The sequence below is a fragment of the Rutidosis leptorrhynchoides genome, chromosome 6 (assembly GCF_046630445.1).
Source record: "Rutidosis leptorrhynchoides isolate AG116_Rl617_1_P2 chromosome 6, CSIRO_AGI_Rlap_v1, whole genome shotgun sequence".
NCBI lineage: Eukaryota > Viridiplantae > Streptophyta > Magnoliopsida > Asterales > Asteraceae > Rutidosis > Rutidosis leptorrhynchoides.
Window position 1 is genome coordinate 290231883 of NC_092338.1, and position 9250 is coordinate 290241132.

The 9250-nt window shown below is 34.7% G+C and overlaps 1 non-coding gene across 1 annotated transcript; it reads right to left on the bottom strand.

Annotated features, from left to right (window-relative positions):
* Positions 1–6406: 6406 nt before the first annotated feature.
* On the bottom strand, positions 6407–6513 carry LOC139856640 (small nucleolar RNA R71). Its single transcript, XR_011762108.1, has one exon. It is a non-coding gene; the product is annotated as a small nucleolar RNA R71 (small nucleolar RNA).
* Between the last annotated feature and the right edge of the window lie 2737 nt (positions 6514–9250).

Genomic DNA, 9250 nt, shown 5'->3' on the forward strand with positions numbered 1-9250 from the left:
AAAAGGGCAGCACGAAGCTACATCTTATTAGTAATTTGAAGCCACAAAAACTAATAAGAAAAGGTTGCTATGCTGTTCTAGCACACATCAAAAAAGTACAAACTGAAGAAAAGAGCATCAATGATGTTCCCATTGCAAAAGAATTTCCCGATGTATTTCTGAAAGAATTACCGGGATTACCCCCACATCGATCCGTTGAATTTCAAATAGATCTTGTACCAGGAGCTGTACCAATAGCTCGTGCTCCTTACAGACTCGCACCCAGCGAGATGAAAGAACTGCAAAGCCAATTACAAGAACTTTTAGAGCGTGGTTTCATTCGACCAAGCACATCACCGTGGGGAGCTCCTGTTTTGTTTGTCAAGAAGAAAGATGGTACATTCAGGTTGTGTATCGACTACCGAGAGTTGAACAAACTTACCATCAAGAACCGCTACCCACTACCGAGAATCGACGACTTATTTGATCAACTACAAGGCTCGTCTGTTTATTCAAAGATTGACTTACGTTCCGGGTATCATCAAATGCGGGTGAAAGAAGATGATATTCCAAAGACTGCTTTCAGAACACGTTACGGTCATTACGAGTTTATGGTCATGCCGTTTGGTTTAACTAATGCACCAGCTGTGTTCATGGACCTTATGAACCGAGTGTGTGGACCATACCTTGACAAGTTTGTCATTGTTTTCATTGATGACATACTTATTTACTCAAAGAATGACCAAGAACACGGTGAACATTTGAGAAAGGTGTTAGAAGTATTGAGGAAGGAAGAATTGTACGCTAAGTTTTCAAAGTGTGCATTTTGGTTGGAAGAAGTTCAATTCCTCGGTCACATAGTGAACAAAGAAGGTATTAAGGTGGATCCGGCAAAGATAGAAACTGTTGAAAAGTGGGAAACCCCGAAAACTCCGAAACACATACGCTAGTTTTTAGGACTAGCTGGTTACTACAGAAGGTTCATCCAAGACTTTTCCAGAATAGCAAAACCCTTGACTGCATTAACGCATAAAGGGAAGAAATTTAAATGGAATGATGAACAAGAGAAAGCGTTTCAGTTATTGACCAAAAAGCTAACTACGGCACCTATATTGTCATTGCCTGAAGGGAATGATGATTTTGTGATTTATTGTGATGCATCAAAGCAAGGTCTCGGTTGTGTATTAATGCAACGAACGAAGGTGATTGCTTATGCGTCTAGACAATTGAAGATTCACGAACAAAATTATACGACGCATGATTAGGAATTTGGCGCGGTTGTTTTTGCATTAAAGACTTGGAGGCACTACTTATATGGGGTCAAAAGTATTATATATACCGACCACAAAAGTCTTCAACACATATTTAATCAGAAACAACTGAATATGAGGCAGCGTAGGTGGATTGAATTATTGAATGATTACGACTTTGAGATTCGTTACCACCCGGGGAAGGCAAATGTGGTAGCCGATGCCTTGAGCAGGAAGGACAGAGAACCCATTCGAGTAAAATCTATGAATATAATGATTCATAATAACATTACTACTCAAATAAAGGAGGCACAACAAGGAGTTTTAAAAGAGGGAAATTTAAAGGATGAAATACCCAAAGGATCGGAGAAGCATCTTAATATTCGGGAAGACGGAACCCGGTATAGGGCTGAAAGGATTTGGGTACCAAAATTTGGAGATATGAGAGAAATGGTACTTAGAGAAGCTCATAAAACCAGATACTCAATACATCCTGGAACGGGGAAGATGTACAAGGATCTCAAGAAACATTTTTGGTGGCCGGGTATGAAAGCCGATGTTGCTAAATACGTAGGAGAATGTTTGACGTGTTCTAAGGTCAAAGCTGAGCATCAGAAACCATCAGGTCTACTTCAACAATCCGAAATCCCGGAATGGAAATGGGAAAACATTACCATGGATTTCATCACAAAATTGCCAAGGACTACAAGTGGTTTTGATACTATTTAGGTAATAGTTGATCGTCTCACCAAATATGCACATTTCCTGCCAATAAGAGAAGATGACAAGATGGAGAAGTTAGCACGACTATATTTGAAGGAAGTCGTCTCCAGACATGGAATACCAATCTCTATTATCTCTGATAGGGATGGCAGATTTATTTCAAGATTCTGGCAGACATTACTGCAAGCATTAGGAACTCGTCTAGACATGAGTACTGCCTATCATCCACAAACTGATGGGCAGAGCGAAAGGACGATACAAACGCTTGAAGACATGCTACGAGCATGTGTTATTGATTTCGGAAACAGTTGGGATCGACATCTACCATTAGCAGAATTTTCCTACAACAACAGCTACCATTCAAGCATTGAGATGGCGCCGTTTGAAGCACTTTATGGTAGAAAGTGCAGGTCTCCGATTTGTTGGAGTGAAGTGGGGGATACAGATTACAGGTCCGGAGATTATACAAGAAACTACCAAGAAGATCATCCAAATTCAACAACGGTTGAAAACCGCCCAAAGTCGACAAAAGAGCTACGCTGACATTAAAAGAAAAGATATAGAATTTGAAATTGGAGAGATGGTCATGCTTAAAGTTGCACCTTGGAAAGGCGTTGTTCGATTTGGTAAACGAGGGAAATTAAATCCAAGGTATATTGGACCATTCAAGATTATTGATCGTGTCGGACCAGTAGCTTACCGACTTGAGTTACCTCAACAACTCGCGGCTGTACATAACACTTTCCACGTCTCGAATTTGAAGAAATGTTTTGCTAAAGAAGATCTCACTATTCCGTTAGATGAAATCCAAATCAACGAAAAACTTCAATTCATCGAAGAACCCGTCGAAATAATGGATCGTGAGGTTAAAAGACTTAAGCAAAACAAGATACCAATTGTTAAGGTTCGATGGAATGCTCGTAGAGGACCCGAGTTCACCTGGGAGTGTGAAGATCAGATGAAGAAGAAATACCCGCATCTATTTCCAGAAGATTCGTCAACACCTTCAACAGCTTAAAATTTCGGGACGAAATTTATTTAACGGGTAGGTACTGTAGTGACCCGAACTTTTCCATGTTTATATATATTAATTGAGATTGATATTTACATGATTAAATGTTTCCAACATGTTAAGCAATTAAACTTGTTAAGACTTGATTAATTGAAATATGTTTCATATAGACAATTGACCACCCAAGTTGACCGGCGATTCACGAACGTTAAAACTTGTAAAAATGACATGACGATATATATATGGATATACATATGGTTAACATGAGATTATGATAAGTAAGTATCTCCATAAGTATATTAACAATAAGTTATATACATATAAACAAGACTACTAACTTAAGGATTTCGAAACGAGACATATATGTAACGATTATCGTTGTAACGACATTTAAATGTATATATATATCATATTAAGATATATTAATATATCATAATATCATGATAATATAATAATTTAACATCTCATTAGATATAATAAATAATGGGTTAACAACATTAATTGAGATCGTTAACTTAAAGGTTTCAAAACAACACTTACATGTAACGACTAACGATGACTTAACGACTCAGTTAAAATGTATATACATGTAGTGTATTTAGATGTATTAAAATACTTTTGGAAGAATTCAAGACATATATCAAAACACTCATACTTAACGAAAATGGTTACAGTTACTTTCCCATTCTTTTCTTTCATCAAGAATTCTAGTCGTATTCTTACCCGTATTATACACAGCTTCAAAACGTACTTACTATGGGTATATACCAATAGAAACTAGCATGGGATTCCACTCTTGATTATGTCATGTATGACTAATCAATTTTAACTTCTACCATGAGCTAGTCAACTAACTAGAACTCCTTTTAACCCCACTCACCACTCACCAATTACCACTCATCATTCACTCCATTTCACTTCCAATTCTCTTTCTAATTCTCTCTCAACACACACACACTATTATGAACGTATTTTTCCAGTAGTTAATCATCATCTTCATCAAAAATCACTTCAAGAATCAAGCTATAATCATCATAGGAACAACACTTCAAGAACACTTCAAAAATCCCTTCAAGTTTACTAATTTACTTCCAAGCTTTCTAATCCATTCCAAGTAATCATCTAAGATCAAGAAACCTTTGTTATATATAGTAGGTTATCTTTCTTATTCAAGGTAATATTCATATTCAAACTTTGATTCAATTTCTATAACTATATACTATCTTAATTCGAGTACAAATCTTACTTGAACTTGTTTTTGTGTCATGATCCTACTTCAAGAACTTTCAAGCCATCCAAGATCCTTTGAAGCTAGATCATTTCTTGTCACTTCCAGTAGGTTTACCTACTAACCTTGAGGTAGTAATGATGTTCATAACATCATTCGATTCATATATATAAAACTATCTTATTCGAAGGTTTAAACTCGTAATCACTAGAACATAGTTTAGTTAATTCTAAACTTGTTCGCAAACAAAAGTTAATCCTTCTAACTTGACTTTTAAAATTAACTAAACACATGTTCTATATCTATATGATATGCTAACTTCATGATTTAAAACCTGGAAACACGAAAAACACCGTAAAACCGGATTTACGCCGTCGTAGTAACACCGCGTGCTGTTTTGGGTTAGTTAATTAAAAACTATGATAAACTTTGATTTAAAAGTTGTTATTCTGAGAAAATGATTTTTATTATGAACATGAAACTATATCCAAAAATTATGGTTAAACTCAAAGTGGAAGTATGTTTTCTAAAATGGTCATCTAGACGTCGTTCTTTCGACTGAAATGACTACCTTTACAAAAACGACTTGTAACTTATTTTTCTGACTATAAACCTATACTTTTTCTGTTTAGATTCATAAAATAGAGTTCAATATGAAACCATATCAATTTTATTCACTCAAAACGGATTTAAAATGAAGAAGTTATGGGTAAAACAAGATTGGATAATTTTTCTCATTTTAGCTACGTGAAAATTGGTAACAAATATATTCCAACCATAACTTAATCAACTTGTATTGTATATTATGTAATCTTGAGATACCATAGACACGTATACAATGTTTCGACCTATCATGTCGACACATCTATATATATTTCGGAACAACCATAGACACTCTATATGTGAATGTTGGAGTTAGCTATACAGGGTTGAGGTTGATTCCAAAATATGTATAGTTTGAGTTGTGATCAATACTGAGATACGTTTACACTGGGTTGTGGATTGATTCAAGATAATATTTATCGATTTATTTCTGTATATCTAACTGTGGACAACTAGTTGTAGGTTACTAACGAGGACAGCTGACTTAATAAACTTAAAACATCAAAATATATTAAAAGTGTTGTAAATATATTTTGAACATACTTTGACATATATGTATATATTGTTATAGGTTCGTGAATCAACCAGTGGCCAAGTCTTACTTCCCGACGAAGTAAAAATCTGTGAAAGTGAGTTATAGTCCCACTTTTAAAATCTAATATTTTGGGATGAGAATACATGCAGGTTTTATAAATGATTTACAAAATAGACACAAGTACGTGAAACTACATTCTATGGTTGAATTATCGAAATCGAATATGCCCCTTTTTATTAAGTCTGGTAATCTAAGAATTAGGGAACAGACACCCTAATTGACGCGAACTCTAAAGATAGATCTATTGGGCCTAACAAACCCCATCCAAAGTACCGGATGCTTTAGTACTTCGAAATTTATATCATATCCGAAGGGTGTCCCGGAATGATGGGGATATTCTTATATATATGCATCTTGTTAATGTCGGTTACCAGGTGTTCACCATATGAATGATTTTTATCTCTATGTATGGGATGTGTATTGAAATATGAAATCTTGTGGTCTATTGTTACGATTTGATATATATAGGTTAAACCTATAACTCACCAACATTTTTGTTGACATTTAAAGCATGTTTATTCTCAGGTGAATACTAAGAGCTTCCGCTGTTGCATACTAAAATAAGGACAAGATTTGGAGTCCATGTTTGTATGATATTGTGTAAAAACTGCATTCAAGAAACTGATTTCGATGTAACATATTTGTATTGTAAACCATTATGTAATGGTCGTGTGTAAACGGGATATTTTAGATTATCATTATTTGATAATCTACGTAAAGCTTTTTAAACCTTTATTTATGAAATAAAGGTTATGGTTTGTTTTAAAAATGAATGCAGTCTTTGAAAAATGTCTCATATAGAGGTCAAAACCTCGCAACGAAATCAATTAATATGGAATATTTTTAATCAATAAGAACGGGACATTTTAGAACAGATCTATCTCATGTTATTTCCCTAGACTTTAAAGGGAGAAGCCAAAGATTGGTTAAAATCATTACCTGAAGGGGCGATTGATACATGGGATGTTTTAGTTGAGAAATTTCTTAAAAAATTCTTTCCGGCATCTAAAGCCGTAAGACTTCAAGGAGAAATTGTTACGTTCGTGCAAAAGCCAAATGAAACATTATATGAAGCATGGACAAGATTCGGAAAGTTGTTAAGAGGATGTCCTCAACACGGTTTAGACACTTATCAAATAGTACAAATATTCTACCAAGGTGTCGACGTCGCTACACGAAAAGACATTGACACAGCAGCTGGTGGTTCCATTATGAAGAAAATCGCAGCCGAAGCTCACAAAATCATTGATAACACAGCATCCCACTCACATGAGTGGCACCAGGAAAAAGATATTTTTCGTTCATCTAAAGCGGCTAGAGCCGATTCTAGCCATGACTTTGATTCCGTTTCCGCAAAAATAGATGCTTTCGAGAGACGAATGGAAAAGATGAATAAAGATATTCGCGCAATACGAATCAGTTGTGAGCAATGCGGTGGACCACACTTAACGAAAGATTGTCACATTGAGCAAATGATGGAACAACATGAGAATGTTTCCTACATGAACCAAAGGCCGGGAAATAATTATCAAAATAATTATCAAAATAATTATCAACCGCCAAGGCCGAACTTTAATCGAAATCAAAACATATTTTACTATCCAAATGGACCCAACAATAACTCGTACAACCAACAAGGTCCGAATAACCAACCAACTCAAAACAACACTTTCAATCAACAAAGACCTACATTGTATAAACCACCAAAACAAACCGAAGATAAAAAGCCAAATCTGGAAGAAATAATGGAAAAGCTAATGAAATCTCAAACACAATTTATTAAATCTCAAACCCAAACAAATGAGAGGTTTGATCAGTCATTTAGAACTCAACAAGCTTCCATTCTGAATCTAGAAAAACACGTAGGTACTCTTGCTAGCATGATGAGTGAGAGGGAACAAGGAAAGCTACCGAGTAATACTGAAGTAAATCCAAAAATGAGAATGTTAATATGGTGTCAACAAATTTTGAAAAACCATCATCAGAAGATGGGAAGGTTTTTGATGTGAGTAACAATGAAGAAGTTACAACACCACCACCACCACCCGAGTATGTAAAGCCAGTGGTGGCACCATACAGACCACCCATCCCGTTTTCAAAAAAGGAGTTGAGTATGAGAAAGTAATAGGTAATAAAGTTTGTGATACCTCTGGAAAGAAGAAGAAGAATAAGAAAGTGCAAGAAACAAAAACCGTAAAAGTTAACCCGGTAAAGACAGTTCCACCAAAAATTCCACCCAGGTTGGGTGATCCGGGTGAATTTATTATTCATTGTCTACTTAGTGATTGTGTCATGTATGATGCACTAGCAGATTTAGGTACGAGTGTGAGTGTTATGCCTCTTTCATTATATAAGAGATTAGGAGTAGGTGAGTTAAGTCCAACGGAAATGAGTGTTCGACTCTTTGATCAAACCATTAGGCACCCAGTTGGAATTGCTGATAACCTACCCGTTCAAGTGGGTAATTTAACCTTTTAGTTGAATTTATTATCATTGACATAGAAGAGGACCCAAACATTCCTCTAATTTTAGGCCGACCATTCTTAGCATCCACCGGGGCATTATTTGATGTAAGAGAGGGTAGAATGACACTTAGTAATGATGAAAAATCGATCACCTTTGTGAGTTGAAAGGCTAAATCTCCACCAACCAAAACCGTTGAACAAACAAAAATGATTGGTAAGAACCATGTTGTTTTACCAACTCCAACGGTAGTGCTTAACAATAATAAAACGCCTAAGTGTGGGGAAGATGAAGTAAAACCTAATGATGACCTTATAACAAAGAACCCCGTTGTTGATACAAAATTAAATGACTCCGTTATTAATAGTTCAATGAAGAAACTTATTAAACGGATTCGCGATGCTAGAACCAAGGGGAACTTTAAGTTATGTAACCGATTAGTATCCAATCTATCGCCTAAAGAAAAGGCAAAACTAGTTGAATTTGTGGATATTACACAGGAATCCGACCAATGGCTTAAAGCAAAAGTCACAGATATGCAAGTTGATTATGGTCCAAGAGAAATTGACAATGAAGTTAATCACAAATTCGACACCACAGCTACCTAAGTGTGGGGAGATTCAAATGTTCTAAGAAAAAAACGTTGTCTAGAGTTATTTTTTTTGTTCTCGTGTAGTTCCCAGAATGGAATCCGATTGGTCTTTTCCGCTAGCAGACACTAAAGAACTAGTTTTCTTCCCCCATTCTAAATTTTTTGTTTTGTAGGTTTTGTATGAAATTAATATGCATTTTTAAATTTAAGTTTTGTGTGAATTTAAAAATAAAATTTACTTTATTTCATTAAGTTTAAAAAATGATTTCTAAAATTCGTCGTAAGTTAAAGACTAGGTCATGGAACCGAAATTACTTTACCCGAGGGCGGGGCGAAAAATTTTGTTATCATTATTTTTAATTTTATTGATCTAAAGTATGCCAAAAAAATTAAAAAAACCCAAAAACATTTGCTTTTAAAACAATCGCTTTAAAAACGACAAATTTTAAATTTTGTCGAGAGACGGACTAGGTAAACATGCCGAAACTACCTAAAGTAAAAGGAAACAAAAATTTTAAAAAAATTATTCATTTAAATTGTTTTAATAAATAAAGGTTTTATAATATATATATATATATATATATATATATATATATATATATATATATATATATATATATATATATATATATATATATATATATATATATATATGTTTGTAGTTTATCTTATGTACAAAACAGGGTAAAACAGCGCATTTTCAAAGACTGACATTAAAGTTCAGCAAAAGTTACTAATTTTAACGACAAAACGCAAAATATCAAATGTGATATAAAATAATATGTTTGCAAACTCGGTATTTTTA